At 37.1% G+C, this 26705-nt stretch overlaps 1 protein-coding gene across 3 annotated transcripts in view; it reads right to left on the minus strand.

Moving 5' to 3' along the window:
• STXBP6 (syntaxin binding protein 6) overlaps window positions 1-26705 on the minus strand; it is a 121946-nt gene that overhangs the window by 39599 nt on the left and 55642 nt on the right. The window contains exon 2 of one of the 3 annotated variants that reach the window (XM_055716901.1): window positions 20639-20716. The exons of 1 other annotated variant lie outside the window; for it this stretch is intronic. The gene's annotated coding sequence lies outside the window, so the exon portion shown is untranslated. Of the gene's footprint in view, window positions 1-20638; window positions 20717-23594; window positions 23619-26705 lie in introns of those variants that run through there. One more of the 3 variants, XM_055716902.1, reaches the window with a different exon arrangement.

Here is a 26705-nt window from a genome sequence, read left to right on the forward strand (position 1 = left end):
TCAATACCATGGCAGTGTGATGTGATTTCATGGTCACTGTATCTAGAATATTATCCTACCTTCCTGTGGAAATGTTGCTCTAAAGAAAAACTCTTCACAGTGAGACTAAGTCTAAAAAAACCCAGGAGTTTACTAAACAGCTTTTGATTCAGTCAGAATAAAACCAGCAAATCTTTGATACTGATTTTATTAGAAATGAAGTTATGTATTAGTATTTGTGGTAGAAATGCATTGTTTTTCCAAGCCGGTTCTTAAGGGACAAAAACAGGTTATAAACACACTTTGACAGAGCTAATTACTCCTCTATACTTTCCAGTTCACCAAAGAAACAACTATTTCTTAAACTTGCAAAAAGCTCATGACTAAAATTCTGACAGTCCTGTACACAATCCCAGTAAGCTATGGCTACCAGATTGGCTGACGATCTGCAATCTCTGATTGTTGAAAAAAACAGTGACTTTTTTTTTTTGTTCCTTTGTCCAGTTGCTACTCAATTCTGCAACACCTGAGTACTCAGAGGACAAAGCATGAGTAACCTGTGGAAAGGCCTCAGAAGTCTGAGGAAGCCCAAGACAGGTTTCTTTCTTGCAAATGTCATAAAGTACAAAGGCTCAAAGAAAAGACAACATCAACAAGGCATCTAGAAAGACTGACCCTCATTTGTTATTCTCACCTACAGGATTCCAAAGCAAAAGTAAAGAAGATTTTTCTCTATTCCTCTAACGTGAAGGGTTCTTCCTTCTGTCACAACAACTTTACAATTATTTTCCCCACACACTTCAAAATCTTTTCTTCCCAGAGTGAGGAAATCAGGACTAGGCAGGGGAAAGGCCACTAAGTGTCACATCCACCAACCCTCACAATAGTAGAAACTTGTATTATTGCTGTTCTGTGATTCTGGAAGGTAGTTTGAACTACTACAGTTCAGGCCACACGGTGGTCCTATAAGAAAACTATGGTCCTGGCAAGCAACTTCCAGAATTTCCCAAAACAACTTTTCAACAATCAGACAAATGAAGCGGAGCATTAAGTAAGATGGAGCAAATGGGTACACTCTGACTTACTTAGGTACTAAAGAATAAGGACCAGATACATGAAAGTGTCTTAGAATACTATCTGGATTTCAGGAAAACTGTTTCCAGTCTGCTTCACATAATGGTTGTGAGCTTTTCTATCAACTCTAGCCTTAAGTTTGAATACCAAAACTTGTAGTATTTAATGGGTTTTTTTACAGAAGTTTTAATTAAACACTGATTTAATGAGGAGTCTAAATTAATTCCAGAAATTAAGTGTAGAATTTTGAGCCTTCCCACTGCGGCTGTCCAACTATTGCCTCCTGCAACCTTCGTACCTGTCACGGTTCTTAGACCTCAGCTATCTATAATACAAAGAGATGCTTTGAGAAGACAGTGCTAGTAAGAACTCAGACTTACATTGCCACCTCCAGGATTAATTTTAGATACAGACAAAAAAAAAAAAAAGAATATGTTTGCAGTAGAAGACAGCTAGCCTCACTGCAAAGAAACAAAAGCAGCTGAAACTGGGGCAGGTTTAAATTCCCACTTGCTGCTCGATGCTTGTCAGGTGTCAAAAAGTCTGATAGGTTGAGGTTTGACTTTTCAGAATTGCATTTCCTACTTTTGGCCATATTTCCTCTTTCCTTCCTTTGACAACGCTGCTTTCTCACCATCTGGGATCCAAGAAGCTGAAAGCAGGGACAAGCTGCACAGTTCCCACCTTCTCAATTTGCCAAATAGGACAAGAGGATGTCAGTGGCCCTAAATACACAAGAATTTAAACAACGATAAATCCTTCTGTTTTTTTAGGCACAGCATAATATTTTGACATCAAATTGGAAAATGTGAAGAAAAAAAAGAAGCTTTCAGGTACAGAGGCAAACTACTCATAGATCTAAACATGTACAGTTTTTCCCAGAGCCATTCCCAATAGTTCAAATAACAATTTGCATCACCTGTCTCCTTAAATCAGCATCTACTGCATCACTGTCCATAAGTTGCCAGCCTCACTCTCACTGCTTTCCAGATAATTGAGATTCATATTTCATAGATTTTATGGACTATTCATATATTGTTCAAAATATAGTTTTGTTTAAGCAGTATTTTTTCTTTCTACATGTAAGATATCTTCATCTGCTGAACAGTATATAAAAAATCCAATACTACAAAAATAAGTTACCCTGGAAATTCAGATTAAGGTATGTGGTACCTTCCCAAGATGAAACACAAGACAAAGTATTTTTCTGGTGTCTTCAAATAACCCACCCCCCAAAAGAAAAAGAAAACCCCAACCAATCCCAAAACACCTTTGGTTTGCAATGACAAAATTTTTGTCATGTGTAAGACACCATGAAGTGCTACATGCCTGAAGTGGGAGCCTGTATGTTCTCCAAACATACCACTGACTGCATTAGTAACAAACTGTTTCTTACAGAGTGCCTTGCCTTTCAGTGTTGCACCTAGTCTTCCATTATACTTACTTTTAACAGACCCATGTAAATACATGTACTTAAAAACAGTTTTTATGCCTATTCAAACACTTCAAGTCCCCATCATACCATACACATTACAGTCCTTACAGTTTCCTGACAGACTAATCCTTCATTCCTAGCAAATTTTTAAACCTAGAAAGACAGATGTATTGCAGTTATAAATTAATAGCTTGCTTGAATTATTCTTCATGTACTACAGCAATATAGTTTAAAGTATTGATACCAGAACAACTGCTTCTCATATTGGCACAGTCGTATAGACAAATGCAGTTAATGGGAAGGAATGCCAGACTTCATTTTATAGCCAAAGTTTCTGCTTAACTGTAAATATTTGGAACGTAATCTTATTAAACACATATTCACTCCTAGAGTGACGACTAAACTTCCAGGTTTTGTTCTAATTGCTTTTTACTATTCCATATTGCAAAGCAGCCAACTTTCAAACTTTTCCCACCTTTTTCCCCGCATACAGTCAGCTCAAATTTGAGTTGTGTATATGTTTTTCATTAAAACCTAGTTTGAAGGACAGGATAGTGCTTTGACAGATCTACCATGGCACTGTTACTCAAAAGGAAGACAAAAGGAATTCCAGTCAGGTGCAAGGGAAGAGGGAGTCCTGACAACTCAGGGATCAGTCTTCATCAGGGACCTCTCAGCCAGCACAGAGCTCCTGGTGATCCTGGCCTAACACATTTCACATTACTAGTTCATCTTGTCCTGGGATGGTAGAGCTCCACCTTTTAACTGGAAGGTATTTGGTGACCAAGAATTTCAGCCCAGCATAGCATGTGCCCTTCTGTATTAGTCTGGATCATCCACAGCTCCAATCTTCTTTGCTCTCTTTTCCTTAAAAAGGCGGCAGCATCCTGCACAGACTGCTGACCAGGATACTTTAAATAGCCTTTTAAGCATTTACACACACTTCAGAAAATAGCACTTCAATCTAGTTTAGAAACCAAAGCTCAAGATACAGAACACAGTGAATATTTGTGTGAATATTTGTGTGGGTGACTTGAGATACTCCTCTTATCACGTTCTGGTCACTTCAGCACCTGCAACTATGGAGAACCAGTTAAAGTCAATACCGCAAAAGTATTTCTAAACTTAATAAGTGGAATTTGGCATAATTCCTGTACAAGTTAACAGATGTGCATCCGCATGCAGAGAGTACACTAGGAATTACCTCACCAGCCTGAAAACAATGTTTGAACTTCACAGCAAGTGTCCTGAGGGGCAGGAAGAGGCTCTGGAAAATTAAAGTTTGAATTCATTACTCAGTAACTCACACAAAAAGTACGGTGTTAAAAAAATAGTTCTCCATGTCTAAGTTTGCTTAGATAACTTGACAGGCTTCAAGTTCTGGAACAAACTGGCCAATGACTTTTAACATCCTACAGTCTAAGAGGACCCTGCTGTAACAGGGTAGAGTGTTTACTGGAGCTTTTAAAGTGACTTATAAAACTGTACTGCTTTCTAGATTTTCTACTGAATCAATGACCTAAAGTATAGTAGACAAGACTACTACTAAAAAAAATGCTTTGTGCAGAGCAGATGCAAGAAAGTACTCTCACATCTGTTCAATAAAGAACCCCTAGCTTTTGCTACACAGCCACCTAAGTTAGAACAGCAGTGGGCAAATTATTCCATATTCTTATGACTCAAACTTTCAGATGGACAGAATTCTTAAAAACCTTCATGTACATATGTGGCATGGTAACATCCAAGTCTCAATATAAACAACTAAAAAAGGCTGGTAGACTTTGACCACTTCAGATTAGGAAGAAATTAAAAAAAACAAACACACAAACCAAAATAAAACAAAAAAAACCAGAAACATCTGTGGGGAAGTACAGGGGGTGACTAAAGGAGAGACAAAGCAGGAAGAAAAACAAGTGAGCCAACAGCTGCAATCCCAAATTATCATCATACATTATTTTAAAGTTATTTAAATCCCATTCATTCAACAACAACAACCAGTATCCAGACCTATGAAGTACTCAACCTGCAGTACATAACCCACAACACATTTATTCAGCAGAAGCCACATATCCAGCTTTTCTTGCATCTTATCACTGGAATTGCAATAATTACTATGAAGGGACATTTCCACATGCTGACTTTTTTTTGCTGCCTGAATTATTTTCTGCAGACAAATAAAATGAAATACAGCAAGCAATGCACACATTTCAGGTAGCACTTAGCCTGAGATGTAAAAGCAGAAAAAAACTATCTTTAAAGTATGTGTATTCTGATTATTTTGAATTTGATTTAAGTTCATACAAGTAAGACTACCAATATTACTATTACTCTGGGAGACTGGCCATGCTATGGGTGTCTTACACAAATACAAAAGATATTTTACATGTCAACAGGTTCCATCTCTATCATGTGCATATAGTAGTAGTAGAGAGTATTTTTTGTATTTAGTGTGTATATATATATGTATATGAACAAACAGATTTTTGAAATGCAATCTTACCCCCTCCAATCTTTTAGCTGCTCAAAAAAGTGTGACTATAACAACTTAACTTTAGATGCCAATTTTCATAAATGTACCTATTAAGCACTATCAGTTTAGAGGTAAGACCAAAAACGTCCATGGGTCAGAATTCTGTGCGGTATTTTATGGACAGTTGAGCAGACAACATCTTTTTCATACTTCGAATGCCCATCGTGCTTCTGAAAATCAGTTCTCTGCGCATCTGCAACTGTTTTCAGTGCCTCCCCTTGCACACCAGTTCAGTGGTTCTCTTTTTCAATGGCATCAACCCACAAGAATTCCTGACAGAACCCACAAAACAAACACGCTTTCATACCTTCACAAATCTTCCCTACGGCTTCTATTACCTGAAGAGACACAGTACGGTCAGTCTCTTGCCAAGATGTTCACTACTATTTCCGTGCACTGTTCAACAACAGCATTTCAGAGTCAGAAGTTACCTCCACTGTGCTGGTTTTGACAGGGATAGTGTTAATTTTCTTCACAGCAGCTAGTATGGGGCTGTGTTTTGGATTTGTGCTGGAAACAGTGTTGATAACACAGGGATGTTTTTGTTATTGCTGAGCAGCGCTCACACAGAGCCAGGGGCTCTTCTGCTCCTCACCCCACTGCACCAGTGAGGGGCTGGGGGGGCACAAGGAGCTGGGATGGGGCACAGCCGGGACAGCTGGCCCCAACTGACCAGAGGGGTATCCCAGGCCACGTGATGTCATGCCTAGCATATAAAACTGCGGGGAGAAGGAGGAAAGTGAGACATTCGGAGTGATGGTGTTTGTCTTCCCAAGTAACCATTACGTGTGATGGAGCCTGGCTCTCCTGGGGATGGCCGAGCACCTGAATGAATTCCTTGCTTTGCTTTGCTTGCATGTGTGGCTTTTGCTTTCCCTATTAAATTGTCTTAATCTCAGCTCAGGAGTTGTCTCACTCTTCTGATTCTCTCTCCCATCTCGCAGCAAGGGGGAATGAGCGAGCAGCTGTGTGGGGCTTAGTTGCCAGCCAGGCAACTAAAACCATGACGTCCACTTACTTGTATCCCATTCAGTTTGTAAAGCACTTTGAGACCATGAGATGGAAGGCAACATGTGAGAAATATTTACAGTTCTGAAATCTTTAAGCATGTGAATAGTGATTTGAAAACCAAAGTGAAACTGAGGCTCTAAAAAGGCTAATTTAAAAAGTTGTAAAAAAAAAATAAATCCATGTTACAGAAATAAGTGCCTTGCTGAACTGGGACCCAACACTTAGTTTGTGTATTTACCATCCATCCTTTTCCACTATGCTTTATTCTCCTGCTCCATTTTAAATTTGTACAATGATGGCATTTCTCAAACTGCCTTTTTTTCGTTCAACTATTGATTTATTGCAGCTACCTACTGAGCTTGTTTCACACCATGAACAAGATGCAGGTAATTAAACTGTCTAGAAACTATAGTATATGTGCACTTTGCTACTTTTACTACACCAATGCTTACTTACAGACTGTCACATTGAAAGGCCCTACCCACAGTAAAGAAAGAACAAACAGCCAAAGAACACCAGATGAGTGAGAGTGACAAACACTGCACAATTGGTTACAACAAAAAAACCGGAAAAAGAAACAGGAAGAAAGAAAACCACAGTAGACCATTTAAAGCCACAAACAGTTGTATTTTGGTTCCCTTTCTCTTTAGGCAGCAAAAATAGGATAAGAAGTCTAATTCAATTCTCGTTTCCCTGACTCCCCTGCTGCACACTCCAAAATTATCAGTATGATCCTGAACTCACTGATGGTACATGCATTAAGGTGGTGTGATTTTTGCGGGAAAGAAATCATTAGCTGTTCAGAGCCTACATGAGTAGGTCAGTGAATCTGATGATACCATTATCTTCTGTTGTCACACCAAAAGGTTGCAAAGAAGAACGAAGTAAAAGATTATTTGCGGTATGAACTGAGGAAAGGCAGCCTTCTACTACTGATACGGAAATCAACAACCCACCCACCCTACCCCCCAACAAACTCTAGAACTCTTGTGTATTTGTTAATACACAATCTATATTAAACAGATATTCAAGACCAATTTGAAATGGTTACTTCATAACATTACTGAAATTAACAGCAAAGTGAATGTGTACTCCATGTTTTGAAGAAATAATTTTCAGAACTCCTGAATTACAGCACAGCACCATTGCATCTGAATGTATTTCAATTGGACCATTTGAATAGCTTGCATTTTTTATTTTTTTACTATTTTTCAAACACAGCCAGTATTAGCTGCTGATTAATTGGGTCAGTATCATCAGAACAACAAAACCAATGAAGTACATACCCAATATTTTTTCTGCAACTGTGTAAAAATACATAATCTCTCAAGTTTTGAACAGACACTCAAATCTGATTATCTTAGGCTCACAGATTTTATTACCTATGTTATGAACAGCTACTCATTTTTCTTAATACTTGGACCCTAGGTATGTTCACAGATCAAACATACCTCGTAAGAATATATCCCTCATTAGACTTTGTAAAAGCATGTTTGAACTGCAAGCAAAGTTTTCATTCTATATTCTACATGACAAATTTCACACCTGCAGTGGACTAGATCTTATTTGGAGGTGCTCTGTGCAGACAGTGTTCAGTTACTGTACATAGTATCTCAAGTCACCTGACATAGGAAATACGACATACAGTTCCTTTATTAACATGAAAGATTTCACTGTAAGGGACTGAAGCAGAAACTGAGAAGTAAATACCAAGGATAAGTCCACCATTTTCAACCATGAAGCTTTTCTAGCTTCTAAGGAAGAAAAAAAGCCAGAAACTGGTAAAAACTTTTTGTAGTAAGACATCTAACAGGTTTAACCGTAGAAGAGAAAGGAAAGCATATGCAGTTAGCAAAGAATTTTAACAGTTTTTATTTTACAAACTTAATCACTCTACTTAAATGAGGCCACAGCAATCAAGGAATGACATACACTGCCTTGAACAGTAATTTTAAGAGGTACTCCACCAAAGAAAGGTCCAACAGGGAACAGATTCAGAGAATTGTGCACAGGTAGGTCTCACTTACATAAACAATTAGGGGACAGCTGAAGGACTTCCCCAAAAGCTTCCATAACCCAGAATATAGCCTATATATAACTAGCACAAGCTTATGGCATAGATCACCTCTACAAATTGAAATTCCCTAACTCATGTCTTCAAAACTTTATATAAAAGACTTACTTGGAGCCTGTTCACTTCTCACATGGAGAAGTGATTTGTGTGTACATACACAATTCAGTACTTTGCAAATATATTTTGAAAAGGTGAATTCTCAGACTGCTCAACTGGACAAAAGCTGAATACCTAAAATCATAGATACAAGACATCATGGTAAAATGTATTATATGAAAATATCCAGTATGTTGTCAGAAAAGCTAAAAGCTGCTGTGGCTGATGCAAGGCTTTCTGCAGCTTTCTTCCATGAACTCTTAGCAAGTCAGTTACAACGTACATTTTTGAAGTGTCCATATCTGTGCCTCCCCATAACCAATTATAAAAAACCTCAGATAAACTGTTTGCAGTTCTCTTCATCAAGGATTTTACTCATTTCAGAGATTTTCAGCAGGTTCATTGAAACCACTAGATGTAAAGTGATTAGGTGTAGATTTAATCTAGTAGATCCAATCTATGCTATTTAATATGGTGTAGTATAATAAATGGATGGTGACCGAAGTGGTATTCAGTCAATCTGCTATTTCCATTTCCTAAACTCTTCACTGAAATAGGTAATTTCCAGGCAGAAGTACACAACTAAGAAGATATCAAAGGATACAGTTTACCTTCTTATTTACCATGCAACATTTGGGTACACCTAACTGAACTACCTTCTTTATCACATTTGTGTGTGGGCATGCATACAAAGGTAAAACTAAACATCTCTAGCATATCCACCAGCTTTTTTTTCCCCCTAGCTCTTTCTACAGTTTGCATTCTTTTCCATTTGAGAAAGACCCAATGATTTGTGTATTTTACAATGCATAGCTCCTTATGCTACAGGATTAATTACTGCTATTTCATGGGCATGCTTCTTACAGAAATACATGCCAGGTTGTCCTTACAGGCCCCAAACTTTCTGCCCAGTAACGTGGAAGACTATGCTCTTTTTATTTGTGAAGCAATTAAATGAAATTTGGCTTCAGATTTAATCTCTTAGCTGTGAAACTATGAAAATCTAACTTGAATGCACCCCTGGCTATTACTTCACACATGAAATTTCAAACCACAGAAAAACCTGGAAACAGGTTTAAGTTACATTTGATGACTCAGGCTTAATGAGGAAAAATAGATACCCTAAAGACATAGAAATGTCTCAAAAAAACCCCCTAGAAATAGCTCTTAAACATCTTAAATAGAAAATGGTACCTTAAAAAACCCCTTTTAATAGTTTACTATGCTAATGTAGCATTAATTTTTAATTTGCAGTAACATTTTACTGATTATAGTAGCTTTTCCTTTGCGAAAACTTATCCTTTGAAAATTATTCCGAAAAATAATCTATACTGCCAATGTTATAAAAGGAGATTTCTTTCTGAGTTTATTTTAGAGCATCCAATATGAGCAACTCAGCCTTATTACTTTGCACACTATAGATCCTGATAGCAAGAGGCCTTTGCAACTGACCTTATTTTTCTGCTGTACTGTACACATTGTACTACACTATTATGAGCTACAACATCCCTTTCATTACATTCCATAAACCCAAACGAAACCAACTGTTAATATTCCACACCATACACCCAAAAAAGAAACTTATTACCACCTTAGAGACATGTTATTAGTTATAATGAAAAAACCCCATGTTTCCAGTAATTGCATTGATCACTAGCATTGTCTTTACTGAACATTAAGACCATAATTTTCTTTACATTTTAATCACACAGGATTGTTAGAATCCATGTAATGTGAGTATGTTTCACAGTAATATTTTCACATTCTACATCTGACATGATTCACTGTTTGCTCCTCAGCAGATTAACAGTTTGCCAATAGTTGTTCATTTGGAATGTAGCTTATGTTTGACCTGCCTGAGGAGACAACAGTTTCCAAAGAAAAACGTAATATAGGAAATAGCCCACTGGCAAATACTTTTATATAAAATAGTCATATACTTTTGTTATTTTACATACTATAGTTACTATGTTGCTTCCCTTTCTGCAAAAAATATATAGAAAAACAAACCCCCAAAACCCAAACCAACCAAACAAAAAGACCAAACAGCAAACACCTAACCAAATAACAACCCACAATTATTTCCTCTTTAGTCTAGCTTGCAATGGAAATACTTTTCAGGTTAACAGACACTCCCTAAAGCCTTTTAAGCACTGTGACATTACCAGCATGGATACAGAGCAGAGAAGGAAAACTGACAGACCCTAAAGGCCATGAAATGAATTTTTGAAACATTAAGTGATATGTAAAGAGAACAAACCTGAAGTTGTAGCTGAAATGTGAAGCCAACAGAAGCAAGGGATTTCAATTTGGAAACATTCTGAAGTTTGATTTTGGGTCTCAGGTCAATACTGATGTGTTATTTAACAAGTCTGTATATACTGCGCAAATTTTGTCCATCATCTGTAAGCTCCAACAGTAGAAGGTACTACAGACATGTTCCAATTTCCCTCTACCAAGTACTAACTACCATCAAGTCACAAAGCCTCCAAAAAACAAGACAAAAGAACTCCAAAACAGATTAAAATATACGGATCCCCAAAAGCAAACATCTCATTAACACCATTAAGTTAAATAAAAATACAAAGAACGGATTAAAAATGAAGCCAGAACTTTCAAAAAGTTAGTTTTATACTATACATTAGTGGTCACTATTCAATTTAAGAGAAATAGGAAACACCCAAGTGCTATAGCATGCACTTCTTTCAATTGCAAAAGACAATTTTATATAGTTAGCAGATTTTACTGATACATCATTTTTTTCTGAAAGATTAAAAACAGTGACTTTCTCCCTCCTCCAGTAAGATGCAATCATAGAAGTTCTTCTCCTCTTTCACAGGACAACAAATAAGCCACTATTTTCAACACGTCCAATGTATAAACTAAAATACAAGACCTTGGGTTTTTTAGAGGTTGGATGAAGGAACTGGGAGATAATTAGTTAAGACTACACCTCAAGATCTGCAAAAGAAGACATTACCATCCATATTTTATGAACTGAGTTGGCCTTTTGAAGGGTTATTAATCATCCCTACACAGGGCCGGCCAACTGAGCTAATGACTCAGGTCCTCTCAGTAAAGCTCTATGGACAGGGAATGCCTACTAATGCCTGGTTTGAAACAGATCAGCAGATTAGCATTTGAATATTATCTCATTTAAGCTTGGTCTGCTGTGGCACACTTCATGGACAAACAGAAAAATACAAACCCTCTTCTCAAAAAAGTATAAAACACACCAAACTTGTAACATTTCTAGCCCATGCACCTGCTTTGCAAAACACCACAAAACCCCAACAAACCAGAAAATCAGAAATAAACCCATGTCTGTTAAAAGCACTACTGCTTTTTTTTTTTTTTTTTTTTAACCATCTGAACAACAGAATTTTATCTGTCCAAGTAGATAACTATGAATTACTTGGCTGGAAGCGTGTTTTGCATGACTGATTTGGATCAATTTCCTATCAGAAGACAGCCAGTGAAAAATATAAATTAATTAACAGTACACAAAGGATAAGGTAAAGGAAACACACACAGAGGAAAGAGTATTTTCTTTAAAGCATTATCCACAGTGTTCCTCAACACAGTACACTACAGGGAAAGCCAATTATTTTCTTTTGCAATTTGTGTGCATGAGTAACAGTTACAATTATTGCCAAATTAAAATCAGTTGTAAGGAAAAAAAAATTCTCTCTCAGATTTCTTCTACCTTGAAAGAGTAAAGCTACAGATATTTTGAAGCAGATAAATGCAACAGCTTGAAAGACCCTGAAAGAGAACACCCCCCGCAAAAAAACCCAAACAAAAACCACACAAAAAAACCCTCTCCATCAAAAACCTAAACATAAAGAACAGGCACAACACGCAAAGAAAGTACAGATCACAAATCAAGAATCTTAAATATTTAAAGTACTTCCACTATCTAGTGAAAGTTCTACAACTAGGACACTCAGTAGTTTGAACCGGCGCCAGCAGGTGTGCCCCCTTAGCTTACAGTCATGCTGTGACTCGTGGTGCAAGAGCTATAATGAAGTGGAGCTACCTGCTGTCCTGGTGGGTGGTCATACAGAAGGTATTACTAGTACTGCTACCAAATTAAACAAAAATTATTCCCACAAACAGTCACATATAAGGAGAGGGAAAACTATAATGCTACACAGTGCAAAAAAGCCCTTAATCCACAATAGTTTCTGGAGAACAAATAATTCCCAAACCCAGGAGAAATACAGGAAGACCACTTTAAAATGGGGAGGAGGGGGAGCTAAGAAAAATCTCCGCCACCATCCCAATCTGCATTTCACTGCATGTCTCCTTATACAACAACAGTGTCTGAACTTAAAGAGAACTGATACTACAAGCACCACGGTAACACCCCGTAGATTTGTTCCTACTGTTGCCACTATGTATTCACTGCACAATGCAATAAGAGGGTTTTATTTTAAAATGGCTGATTTGCTCATTACATCTCCTCGTACTTAATTCTTCTGGCTGATTTTTAGCTTCTCCTTGGTATGACATCAGGCACAGACCAGCATACGATCACGCAAATTTGGCATCTGGCAGGAATTAAGATGTGAAAAACATGCGAATTCCAGCAAGTTTTCTAAAAGTATGTATTTGGAGTTACAATCTCTAAACACAACCACCTCTAAAGAGATGCACAACCTGCAAACTAAAACTGACAGTGCAGATTTCTCATCTCATGACTGATTTCTTCGGTCCTTTGCAGAGCACTGGAGTGGATAAAAGTGTGGATAACTTAGAGCACGGTACGTGTTTTACAAGAAACTCTCCAGAAACATGCATTTGGTTTCTTACAGTCAGACACTAGAAGAATGAGACAAGACCAGATGAAAACAGTTATTCTGACTTCTTTAAAATGGAATCCCTAAATGATACTACTTGCTTCTTGTATCTACAGTAACGTAGCAAGAAAGCTCAGCATGCTTGCTGCAGAAGTCATGAGAAAATGTGTAATTTGTGTGTACTCCCATACATCTATTCCAACACTTAACCTAAAGCAAAACATTAGGTCCATCCACTCTGTACTGAGGTACAGTAACACACCAAGTAAAGCCACGTCCAACTGACAGTTACAGAACAAATACATAACAGCCATAATTGAAAAGCAAAGAAAAATTCAAATATCAACTTTAATAAGTAAGACTCTACTGTGGAATTTCCTCAATGAGGGAGATTTATCTGGGAAGTTAAAAATCAAACACAATTTCCCTCACAGCATGACACTGTTACAATCTCACCACACTTCACTTAGTTTTGGAAAATATAATCAAAAACTTATGATCAAGCACTGATACTTTTGGTAATACTTAGCAGAAGCAAGGCTAAAATCAGTTTAGTTTAATCTTGATAGCAGCTTCCCCTCTTTCTCTAAACGTATTGCATTTACTAGCATACTAGTTCTTATGTAATGTACTTCCCATTAAAAGCAAAGTTAATTCAGGACTAACAGGTACTTCCAAATCCAAATCTTCAGGGGAAAAAAAAAATTAAAAAAATCTGATACCTGTGACAGCCTTAGGAAACACCCAGTACACTTAAAGATTTAACCTAACTTAGTATTTTCTTTTTCCTCCAAGGAAGTTCTTTTGCTTGTCCCAATTCCATTACAAAGCTTTAAAGATCCTGTTGTACACAGTACTGAGATTCCCAAAACATTTATTTCATAACATGCTGGAATTACTTCATCTAAACACCCTGAAGTTCCTCCACTGCCACATACTCATTTATACAATTCAGAATCACAGAATTAAAACAGACCTCTGAAGGTCATCTAGTCAAACCCCTGCTCAAACACTGATGTTCAGTGAGGTTGCTTAACTGCAAAACATAGTAAAACTAAGTGCATAACTTTGCTTTACCATAGTGATTTTTTATTTTTTATTTCCTCTTTTTCCCTTTCAACTGAATGGGATTTGCCTGATTGTGACTTGCTGCCTTTGCCATCCAGTTTTCTACTGCACACATCTAAGAAGAACCTAGTTCTACCTTCTCTAGAACCGTAGAACATTTAGGGTGGAAGGCTGCAATTATCCCTCTCAGCCCTGTCTTCTCTTTTATCTTTTCTAAATAAAACCAGCATCCTCAGTCTCTCCTCCTGTCATATGCTACCGTTTCCTAAATACCTTAGCTGACTTGTGCTAGACTCTGAAGTTTAACAGTATGTGCCTTACACTAAGGTGCTGAAAACAGGTTTCCAGATGCAGTCCCATATGCCCAGCAGAGGAGAATAATCACTTCTGCTGATCTGCAGGCTATGCTCCTGCTAATGGAGCTCAACATGCAGTCCATCTTCACGGCTGCATGGGCTGTCCACTGAGCCCTGTTCAGCCTGTGTGTTTCCCATCAGGCTGCTCCCGACTCAAGCAGCGAGCTCCCAGCCCCAGCAGTGGATTATTCCAGCCCAGGTGCAGGATTTCATATTTGTCTTAGTTGAACATCATGAAGTTCTTGTTGCCCCATTCCCCCACTTAGGAGTCAGCTTACTAAAAAGTCCTCCCCACCTCCCTTGCATATCAATTACTCCCCTTCAAACTGGTATCACTCACAAACCAGAGGGAAGCACAGCCCATCCTGTTGTCCTGGTCATAGACAAGGACACGAACGATGATTGGCTCCAGGATCAGCCTCTGCACCATGCCACCAGTAGCTGGCCAGTTAGAACTACTGAGAAGACACAGAACCACACCTCTGAGCCCTACAGTCCTCCCAGCTCTTCCCCTCACCTCGCAGTCCATCTCTCCAATCCAAATTACCCTCTCTGCCTGCAAGGACAGAAAGCCAGAGCATTGAAAGCTGTGCATCTTCTACACGACTTCTACATGGCTACATTCCCATACGGTAACTGAGTGATACTAGATTTACTTCAGGATTTATGAATGCCATTACAAGCATCAATACATTGATTTACTGTTATAGTGCAAAACACTGAGCTATAGATCTTCTATCTTTTGATGTCAGTTTTATATAATACATAATTGTTACTATTACCAATATTCTACTTTAGCATTACTTAATTATTGAAGGCTCAGAGCCTAGCACTTAAAATCTGATCAATTATATAATGCCAAACATAGCATCTAAGGGCCTAGCACCGCGCAGATTTGCAAATGAAATTTCATTTGCAAATTTCAATTTAAGTAATGTTTACATAAGCTTATAGTGAAAGCTTGGATGGACTCTAAATATACCCAGAAATCAGAGTTATTTCTGAGTAATAGGTATGTATTATCCAACTTAACTGCTCTCTTACTTGGTGTCAGCATTTTCTTCTGATCAAATTCTATATTCTTAACGTTTGTTGCAGTCATTTTTAGTGTGCTGACTACTCTGCAAAAACTGCAAGCACTTTAAAGTGAGGGGATGAAGTAGAAGAAAAAAAACCCACAATATTTCTACCAAATTACCTATTCCTCCACTTTTTAATTTTTTTTCTTTAAATTTGAATTTGTATTTAAATTAATATCAAGAAGCAGAAGAACCGACTCTCTGAACACCAGGACTAACAACTGGAATGTCAACATATAGCCAATCCCTATTCTACAGAACTTATTCCTATGTAAGCACATTTATTTTCTTATTTTTATTTGCCTTTATTTGCATTTTTTTGGCTTGGTTATAACTTATTGGAGTTTCTTTCTTATTCTCTGCTTTACATACCCCTAAACCAGAAAATTCACATCCTGAAAGGAAAGCTCCTATGTCTAATCTGATATTGGATGTAGAGTGGAAGATTTTCTTGATTTTCCTGCTGATACACTGTATTAATATATTCTATTATTCTAAGCCTCATTGCTTGTAAATTTGCTGTTAATAGCTTATTCCCACTGTGTAGTTTAGAGCTTAAAATCACCATGAGCATTGGCTTGTCTGCTGTCTAGTCTATGAAGGCTATCCTGTAATTACCCTGGTAAGAGTCATCTATAAATACTCATTGATAAAACCAGTTAAATGGTGCAGTAAAGAAAAATATATCTGCTGTCCTTACTGTAAATTGCATAGTTTAAATTATAAATGTGTTTCTAAATGGCTTGAAATTACACTGAAATTTGTTATTTCACAATAAAATTCACAGAATGGCCTTGAACTTTAACTACAGTAATGGTAGTAAAAACTCCACAGCTTTTTTCAGTTTCCTAAAGCCTATGCAAAGCAAAATTCTTTCAAAGCTTGCTGAAAGTCTTTTCAATATATTAAACTCTTACAGCAGTAGCTAGAGACACCAAAATTAGCCTTGTTCTCCTCAAAAGAGGAGTTTGCCTTTTTAAAATAGTCCAATATAAAATTATTTTATAAAAGAAAGAAATGTGCAGTTGCATTTCTTAAATTATTAATAGCTGTAGACAAATCAAAAAAGTGGGACTGTGTCCCGAATGATGCATTCACAAAGCAAATCAGTATCACTGCACCACATGTATGTACTTGCACTCAGCTTTGGCAATGCAGAACAGTAAATTCTGAACACTGATCACACCTCACTAAGATAGTCCCTGAAGTATTTCTGTTTATGCTACATAAATTAAGAATATATTTTAGAAGATACTTACAGATTTTACCACATGCTATGCTTCTCTGTTGCAAATCTCTGTATTTGAGACATACTTGCAAGGGTACGAATGTATAATTACTCTCTCAGGTTTTTTTTACTCTTCCAACAGCCTACAAATACCCTTTTCAACAGCATCAAAGTAAATTGTCACTACTTCCTTCACCTCCTATTAGTAACACTACGTATTTATTAAATAAAATCAAAATACTGAGAAATTATAAGTTTTTGGTATATCACTATCCATCTATTAAAAGCAAAAGTGACTTTACCAAAAGATACCCAATTTTACTGAGAACTTTATCACTTAGTGAAGACAAAAAGACATGAAGCCCCTCTCCATGAACTGTGCTATATTATGAACTCTGCCCAGTTGGTCAACAGGCTGTCAGGGGGGTATAAAACCCAGTCCAACCTCAATTTAAACACATGGACTTTAAAGTCCACTCATCAGCTGATGCAAATCAATACAAATCCTTTGATGGCAGTCTAGATTAAGGACTTAAGATCAGATGTTTTACAGGTTTGATGAGCAAGAGGACAAAGTTCTGCCAAAGCAAGAAGAAAAGAAGCTTCAGTATCACTAGCAGCTCCAGCTGGTGGTTTCCTTTATTTATTAAGAATTCTCATATTCTAAAAAAAAAAAAAAAACAAACCCAAAAAACCCCAAACACCAAAACCCAACAAACCTGGAGAACACTGTACCAAGACACTTAGGAAATAAATGTAAGCATTCCAAGCACAAAACATTTTCTCTAAGAATCTATTTGTAGGGGTTTTTTAATGCTTAAAATACCACTTAGAGAATTGAACCAGGATTTATTTCAGAGAATAGCTACTTCATATGAAAACCACAGAATGGCTTTTTCTAATCAGTAGATTTTAGACTATTCTCCCCCTTACCGCAACTATTTCTATTTAGATGGGAGTTTTGTTTGGTTGGTTTCTTGTGGGATTTTTGTTTTTGTGGGGTTTTTTTGTTTGTTTTGTTTTCATTTTTAGCCAGGATACATGTTTTCTAAATAAATGCATCTTATATCTTCTTGAAACACATCATCTCCTATATTCTCAGTATAACAATTTTAAGTTCTTACGGAATATAGACAATTAAAAAAAATATTTGTACTTTTCTCCCACTATGGTTAAAGAATTTATTAGGCCTTCTCAAACTCAACTGGAGGCTTCTTTTCTCTGTGCAACTGTATTAAGACCACTCTCATCTAGATTAAAAAAACACACCACCTTTGTTTTGGCTAATACTCTTGTATAATAGCTTTTTATCATGCAGAGACAATTTTACAGACTCAAGAGTGCTTTTTCAAGCTTGGAAGCCAGCTATACCAGTGCATCTTTTCTGGACAAGGCATTATTAGTACCACATCAATGAATTAGTGTAACTTCACTCAAAAAGTTTTTTAGAAGCAAAGCCAGAAATACTAAGCCCACTAAATGAAATAAAAGGTTTGTAAAGACTGCTATCATTAATTTTAAAAGGAATCACTGACCATTTTAACAAAATATATTATCTGCTAGTAAAAGGGAAAGAAATACAAAATGGAGAAAAGATTAAATAACCATCATCTGACAAAGACTTTACCTTAAATAGTTCTTTATTACAACATGGTTAAATTCCAACTCACAAGAGTAATACTATTTTCCTAATTACACATACTTTATTATAATGCATTTCTATATTCCATATTATATAACTTATTTTACTTAAGATATTTACAACGTAATTATGATGCCCACGTATGTGCTCAGTAGTACCATACTGGAGGTGTACTTCCATCTCTTACAAGATAAAGTAAGCCTAGAAACAACCCATAGTAACGTAAGAAGAATAATCAAAGATTGAGCAGGGAAATTTTGCAGTAAGAAAATAAAAGTATCATTTGTAATCTAGAAAAAGAGAGCTAAATGTTAGGAAATGCAAAGGCAGAGGAGTCGTCTTCAGGAACTTCAAGGATGGCATGAACATGATTATAGGGAATAACGATTCAGTTTTTCTCACAATTTCTTCAAGGCATCAAATTAAGTCAATCAAAAAAGGAAACACATAAAACTCAAAATGAAAACATCTATTATTATAAAACACGAGAAAACCAAGATGAGTTTAAACATTGCTTAGACAAGCTTCCAAAAAAGGATCATAAAAAAGATTAAGTATAAAGTTCCAACATCAAGTTCAGTAAGTCTAAGATTTAGGAAGCACCTAGAAAATATATCAGCAACTATACTGACATGTGTTCACCCTTCTCTTATCTTTGCTCTCCAAGCACCATTAGCCAGTATCAAAGAAATTTAGGCTAGATGGATCCTCCTCAGTATCACTGTACAGGCAAACCAGTGACAGACTTAACTCTTCCTTAGAGACAAGCACTGCCTAAGCTACTCAAAACTCACTATAGAATACAAACCAAACCTGTTGAAAAATATGTTTCTTTGAAAGTTAGCAAATGCTTGGTTGACTTTCAGTGAAAACAAACAAAATACCATGAGAATTATTTCTCAGCTGCTTTTGCGTGAAGGCCTTAAAGGACTCAAAATGGCTAAAGCAAGATGCTGACCAGTGAAAAGAACACTGTAGAAGTCTAAAGCACACTAGTATAAACAAGTGAAAGTCTCTTTCATTTTGAATCAAAGGTTATTTATTTTATTGGGCTCAGCTCCACACAGTTTCAGGAAGTGGGGCTGGGAAATTCAGGATGGCAGCCCTTATATCACTGTTTCTCAGTGCTTAACTGAACCACACATTTATATTACATGCCACTACTGTCTGCAGAGTTCAGACTTCTAACGCTTCTCTTTCCTATCAGAGCCCTGCAACAACGGTATGACAACCTTCTTAACTCAAGATAAAAGGAGAATGTGACAAGAAACTGGCACAATCTGTTTTCCCTTAACAGTACTCTTCCACAACATTTCACAGCCAGCCATCCCCAGCCATCAAGAGATAAACTCTATCAGAGGTCCATGTCCCTGACTAACATTTGAAGGGGAAAACTGTTCCAAGCCACTGTCTTATTATGCATGTGGCCTAAGGCTAGTATTTTTTGTTAGTTTGTATAAATTGAGGAAGATTTCAACTATGCAGTGTTGAACTGTGTCCTGCTTCAGTAATAAGTAACTGCTTTGACTCGCTCAACCTGAAAGAACTCACTGCACTGTACTAAGACCCATTTTTTTATTGTGCTTTACAATTTATGGCTGGTTCTCTAACGCCAGGAGTCAATTTTTGTACAAAAAAAGCTCTAACCAATGAATCACTTAAATGCTTTGTTTCCTTCAGATAAACATTTTGAGGAGACAGAAGTAATTCAAAGCAAGTCAAACATGTCACATCTATAGCTAGCTTCTATCTCTGTCCTCCTCTACCCACCAAGGAAGTACGGTACGCTTCCATACCTTTTCCTTCTAGAAAAGTCAGACATATTATTTATTAAATTCTTTTGAAATGAAAAAAGTTAGACATAATTGTTGCTAAAGAATTTCCATGAAGAAAAAAATGTCACTATTTTTCCACAGAAGCAGTAAAAAAAAATTAATATTTTTAATTTTTACAGATCAGTGCTTGCAAACACAAACCCTATTCAAACAACCTTTATTTTACATAACAGAACTTTTTTGATTAAATAAATTTAAATTTCAGAACAGTATTACAAGCTGGAAACAGAACTGAAATATAAAAATTGTTTGAAGTGAAAATGCAAAACTCTAGGTACTTAAAGAAGTTCTCTGAGCATTTAAGTTCAGTTTTCCATTTCATATTTTAAAAAAGACAAAAAAACCCCACCATGCAGGGTTTGCTTTACATCATAATCACTTTCACAGCTTTGAAAAATTTACGATAACAGTATATTGTCAACAGCTTACCAGAATTCTTGAAGGTCTGACCCTGCCTCCCACTGAAACTAAGCTGGAAAATCAGTTGAAAATCTCAGAGTTCCAAGCCTTTGTAAAAAATGAAAATGGAAAGGAGTGGTAATAAAGCTATTTCAGTAAGCTGCTTCAGAGTGAAATTTAAGAGAAAAAAACATCACAGGTATCTCCTAGGAGCACAACTTTTAAAAATTTACCAGTATTCAATCACTTAATTAAATAAGTACACATTAAAAATAGCAGTTTGACAGAGCAACGGGAGGATGGGGGGGATGGACACACAGGGGGATGGGCCTGAGAGAGGGAGAAAGCCACCCTACAGGCTAATTCTCTTAATAAGAAATGTTTCATTGTTTCACAGATGTCCATTTCCATTACTTTCCCCATCTAGTAATTATTCCTAGTTAGTGACCTGTTGCAGATACTGCCATTTCAGTTTATGTTCTCTCTGAACAGCATTCTGCATCTAGGCCAGCTCCTTTACTAAAACCAAAGTTATTTTACTTCCCCTCTGAAATATATAAATGAAAGCCCAAGAAATAGGACCCCTTGCTTTAAGGTGTTTAATGCCCCCTTCCATTTTTTTTCATACAACCATCTGAGAAATCAAAACAGTTAATATGACAATTTTGCATTAAAACTACTGCAGCATTCCTGTTGTTCTCCCCTGCCTGGCACTTTTTCTGTCACCAGCTTTTCAAGAAGCAAAAACTTCTCTTTCAAAACTCAGTCCCTGTTCACGAAATGATAAATGGGACATCAGGATATCTAGGAACAACTGGGCAATCATCTGACCTGCCTAACTACTGCCAACAGCTTTTCGTAACATTTGCTGCCAAAGTCTCCCACGGCACTGGTGAGAGGCAATCACTGAACCCTCCTGCTCTTCTTCCAAACCTGAGAATAGTGAAACGGTTTGCTCTTGAACTAGAATCTTAAATCCACAAGATTACCTATGAACCTAAAGAAGTTTCTGCCAGCTAGAGAGAGCTATCTACAAGCAGTATGTTATTACATCAGCTGGTTTAACAGTCCTTAAGCAGACACATCTGCACCCCAGTTCAGGGTTCCACAGACTTTCACAGCTGTAAGGAATATGCCATTTAAAACTAAAAGCAACTAGCACTACCCTAGAAAATTTATACTGCACAGGGACAGGTATTCAAGCACTTAGTTTTTTTGACACTGCTGTAAGTGCAGGGATGTATCCCTATCAGCATGTCAGGACAGAAACTGATGGAAATGAGGCCTTCAAAAGGCTCTTCAGAAGTCATTTTAGCCTTGTCAGAGATTTACTGAATGTGGTATAATTGCAAAGACTGCAAACAAATGAAGTTGAATGTGATCCGGAATAGCTATAGAAATAACACCACCAGGGAAAGCAAAGGCATTCAGACTGAAAGCATGCAAGGACTAAAATTACAGGGGAAGGGAGCCGAGCAGCCCTATTCCATTTGAAGGGTTTTATCTTAACGGCTCACTCTCCCTAGTCAAACTCAATAGCATAAAGCATAACGACAAGCACAGTACTGATAACAGACTGGTTAAAGAAGCATCCCAAGAGTTTACAAATGCTCAAAGATTACTTCACAATACCACGGGAATAGCCAGGCCTCTCAGTTTTAATTATATTTTAAAGGGACATCTGATTCAGCAGTATTTTGTGTGCCGAGTTAAACCAGACTATTCCCAGATTAACAGGTATTAAATATTACCAGCAAGACTGTAAGACAATAACTAGGATCAGATTATTTTCAAGCAAATAATTGAACCACATCAATTTTTCTTAAAAAGAGCTGAAATGCACCATCAACCAAGTGATGTTTCATAGCTACGTCACCCACACACATTAGGCATTCTGCCCCCTAAAAAGGGCAGAAACTTTTCCACCCTTCTATGTTTGTCAAATTATCCAGACATAAGAGACATAATTGCATTTTAAGCAGACCATGCAGAAAAGTCATCCATGCAGTAGTAACAGTCCTTCAAGCTACCCACCTTTTTTTTCTACCCATGGAGCATACACACATTAGCATCACACTTACATAAAAACCCAGGAAAAAGAATGTTACCTGATACTATACTTTTGCTTATGAAGGAAGCAGTTCTTTACTTACAGCCTACCATGAGCTATTCACAAGGATTAGAATGTGACAGGAAAAATAATAATGCCATACATTCTCCTCAACTCACCTGATACTGACAACCAGAAACAGCATTTCTGCTGAGAAAGATGAGGATGGAGATATTATACAGCTAGTTCTTCAATAAATGTAATATTAAAGTAGTTAATTCACTGCAATAAATATAAAACTGAAGATTTGAGACCATCTACTATGTTGATACATACTAAGACATCAATCAATGGCAAATAAACAACAATAGTCCAAGGAACTAAATCACAATTCACATAAATCTGGTAGGGATAAATGCCTGTAAGACAGGTATCATCTTTACAATGGGACATACCAGCCGCATTTGAGAGGCTTGGGTGACTGAGCTGGAACACTTGTGTTTTGAGCTGCCATTCTGTGGCTGAGAATGCTGAGCAGCTTGCTAACATCTCCTTTATGGAATGGTCTGCTGTGCCCCTTAGCTTCTTCTGACACATATCCTAGTATATATGACCAATCAATCAAGGGGAGTTTATGCAGACTACTGTTGTAGTCTTTGAGAAAAGCAACAATAAGCATTAAGGTAACACTAAAAGCTACGGCTTAGGAAAACCCTTGCACAATACCTCAGCCTTGTGAATTTCACTCTGTTCCTGTTTTGATTATTTACACACAATATTTTTATTTTTATTTTAATAAATGTGTAACTTGTTCATGAAGACCTCACAAAGCTCAAATACAGCTTTGCATAAATGCATGGAATGGGTTTGTTCAGGATTTGTACCAGCACCAAACAAGAGCTGCAGTGCAAAGACTTATGGGTAGAACCTTGGTACCTCTATGGCTTAAATCAGGTACTGCTGCCAGCTACCTCCTCCCATTGCCTTGGCTTTCATTATGTCCCATGCTGTGGCTTTCATAGTCACAGAAAGAACCAAACTGCAAAGTAGCAGGCTGAAAAAGAACACAGGAAAAGAAAAATATTTTTCAGTTGAATCAGTTCCTGACCTGGGTCAGTATACAACTGCAGAAACCACAGCACCATTGCAGAGGGAGAGAATGGCCCTAAACAGCCACCAGAATATTAAGAGTGAAGACTTATGCTGAAAGATTTGCTTTGAAGATTCCTTTCAGATCTGTGGGGTTTGGATTTTTGTGGGTTTTTGTTTGTTTGTTGGGGTCTTTCGTGTTTTGTTTTTGGGGTTGTGTGTGTGTTGCGGGGTTTTGTTTGTCTTTTGTTTGTTTTTTTGTTAGTTTTGTTTTGATTTGGGATGTTTGCATCCTGACACAACTCCCAGTACATTATTGAGGTAATTCCTTGTTTTCCGTGATCTGGACTGTATCCGTCCCCCATTACACTGGATAAGAGCTGATCTGACTAAATACCAATTCAAACTCGATTTGCTGGGCAGTATTCTGTGACCTATGCTACAGGAGAGGTGAGACTAGACAGATTAAGGATTGGGTTTCTTCTAATCCTATGTTTTGTAAACTCAGTTCAAGGCATGGCCTTCCTGATGATTTAATGTTTGGTTCAAACTATTTCAAGAAAGAAAAAGTAATACCAACCGCAATTCTGCAGCTTGAGAAAACAGCCATGAAACCGTCAAAGATTAAACCACAGCAATCCATTTGCATGAAGGAAACAGACCCTACTGACTACTTGAAAAGAGTTTCTTGATTTATGTTTCTTATTATACATTTCAAACTAGTATATTTAACTAGAATTGTATCTTACAGCATTTGTTTCAGTATTTCACCCAATGACTTTATCTGAAATTACAACAGCATAAAACACGAGATTGAAAGAGGGGACTATTCATTTCAGCAAATAGCAGAGTTTGGAGCTATTGTCAAGCACATTTCCTACAAGAACCCGATTCCTTTATAAATGCAATTGCTGAATAGCCCTTACTGCCTTAGGACCCTATCTACTTTCCAATTCACCCACCGATATAACAACAGTGTGCTATCACTAAAATAAACAGCATATGATTTTTGTTTGGGTGTAACATCCAAGCTATCTTTTACTGCTATGTTAGCGAGAAACTACTCTCCTTAACAAAAAAGCACTGACAATACAGCATTAAAGCACCCCTTCCAATAGCAGCACTGTCAGTTATGACTTGGTCATAACTGTTACAAACAATGACAAAATGAAATAGATAATTAAAGCCTTATAACCATCAGAACAATAAGTACCACTGGATATATTACTAAACTCTTCCAAATCATTACAATTAGAAAAGTGTAAACAGTTCAGTGGTGTGGCTAGTCCTCTGGTTCATTTAGGGTTATTGCTGTTCAGACAGGGAAGGGAAACCAAAGCTTTATGAAGTCACCTAAGATACAGTGTTTCACATATGCAGAAAGAGGATCCACTAGATGCATATGATAAAAAAATGGGGTAAGAAAATAAAGTGTTCTGATCTGGAAAATCACATTAAAACATCAGTAATCCGGCCCAATTTGCACTTGGTCCCCAAATCCCAATACATAATATATGAGTACAGTAAGCTTTTAAAAAATTCTAAGTAAGTATCTGTCATCTATTGCAGATCAATTATTTTAACATTATCAAACAAGGCTATTATTTCAGCATTTCATTTCAAAAACATGCCAATTTCCAGAAAGCTGAAAATAAAAGAAACTTAAGAAACAGATATGCCCTATGTTCAGATTTCCTCAGACACATCCTCTCTTTCCCATCTGGAAGTCTTCCATAAACATAAACTGAAGATTTTGAATACTTGCATGAGGTTTTCCACATAATCTGTTGTTCAGGTGAGACTACAAGACCGAACAACATACCAGGAGCCTGAAAGGCACCTGTACACTGTGTACACTGACTGTGCACTTAAGTTCAATCTAACACATTTCAGGACTTGCAATGTGTGCACTTTCATACGTATTTGTCTGACAATCCCATGTAGAAACACAGGAATTCTGCTTAAGATTGCATGAAGTCCTTTTCAGTACCACAAAAACCTCACTCAAGTACTTCTTCAGTGAGAAAGGGAAAGAGCTCTCACAGTTGCACATACTTCTCTCAATGGAGCAAACAAACATGGATTCAAACGCCCATGGCCTGGAATGACAGCTAGGTCAAGCACCTGGAACAGAAACAAACCGATCCTTGGCTGAGTTACTTTCCCCCCGCCCTGCTGTTAATAAGCACTGGAGAAAAATCAACCATCTCAGTATCTACTTAAAAGTTCCTCTAATTCCTTAGCTTTCCACATATGCAGTGCAGACCAATTCTTGTGCTGAAGAGTTGTCAGAAAGGGTCATATCTTGTGAGATTAGAGAATGCACAGTATTATAGATAGGGTTTTGCAGGGGTATAGGGCCGGGTGTAGGGCCTTTTGTTTGTAACATTTTCCATGAACAAACAAGAAATCCTAATAGCCAGTACCAAAGATACTTTGATTTTTTAAATAGATGATTTTCAAATCATAATTTCATACTGTACCTGCAACAATTGTCCTCAGATTAATATCACTCTGAGGGTTTTCTTTTGCCAATACAGTATACAAATCTGCTAGCTTTAATAGGAATCCCAGCCTTTTACCAATTTGTTCCACCATCCTATGAAGCTCAGCCTTAAGTTTAATTTTAAAAATTACACAGCAAATTCATAGTGGATTCTTGGTATATTAACAATGCTGAACTTCAAAACTGAACCTAGCATACTGCACAATTGCAGTTGTACAGCCCAGACTGCAGTTAAGTTCTCCTGCCACTGTTATTTAACCTATTTGTATTTATCCTTCTATAAAGAAGTAATAATGAAAAGGATTTAATAATATAAGAAGCAGCTGCGTCTTGAAAGCTTACAGAAATGTTACCAGCAGAGAGCCTGTGGAATACAGAATACAAATGAGACACAGCCAAGAGCGATTATTGTGTGGATGACCCTGTACAGTTAAAAAATACAGCAATATATG

The sequence above is a fragment of the Falco cherrug genome, chromosome 7 (genome assembly GCF_023634085.1).
Source record: "Falco cherrug isolate bFalChe1 chromosome 7, bFalChe1.pri, whole genome shotgun sequence".
In the NCBI taxonomy this organism is placed as follows: Eukaryota; Metazoa; Chordata; class Aves; order Falconiformes; family Falconidae; genus Falco; species Falco cherrug.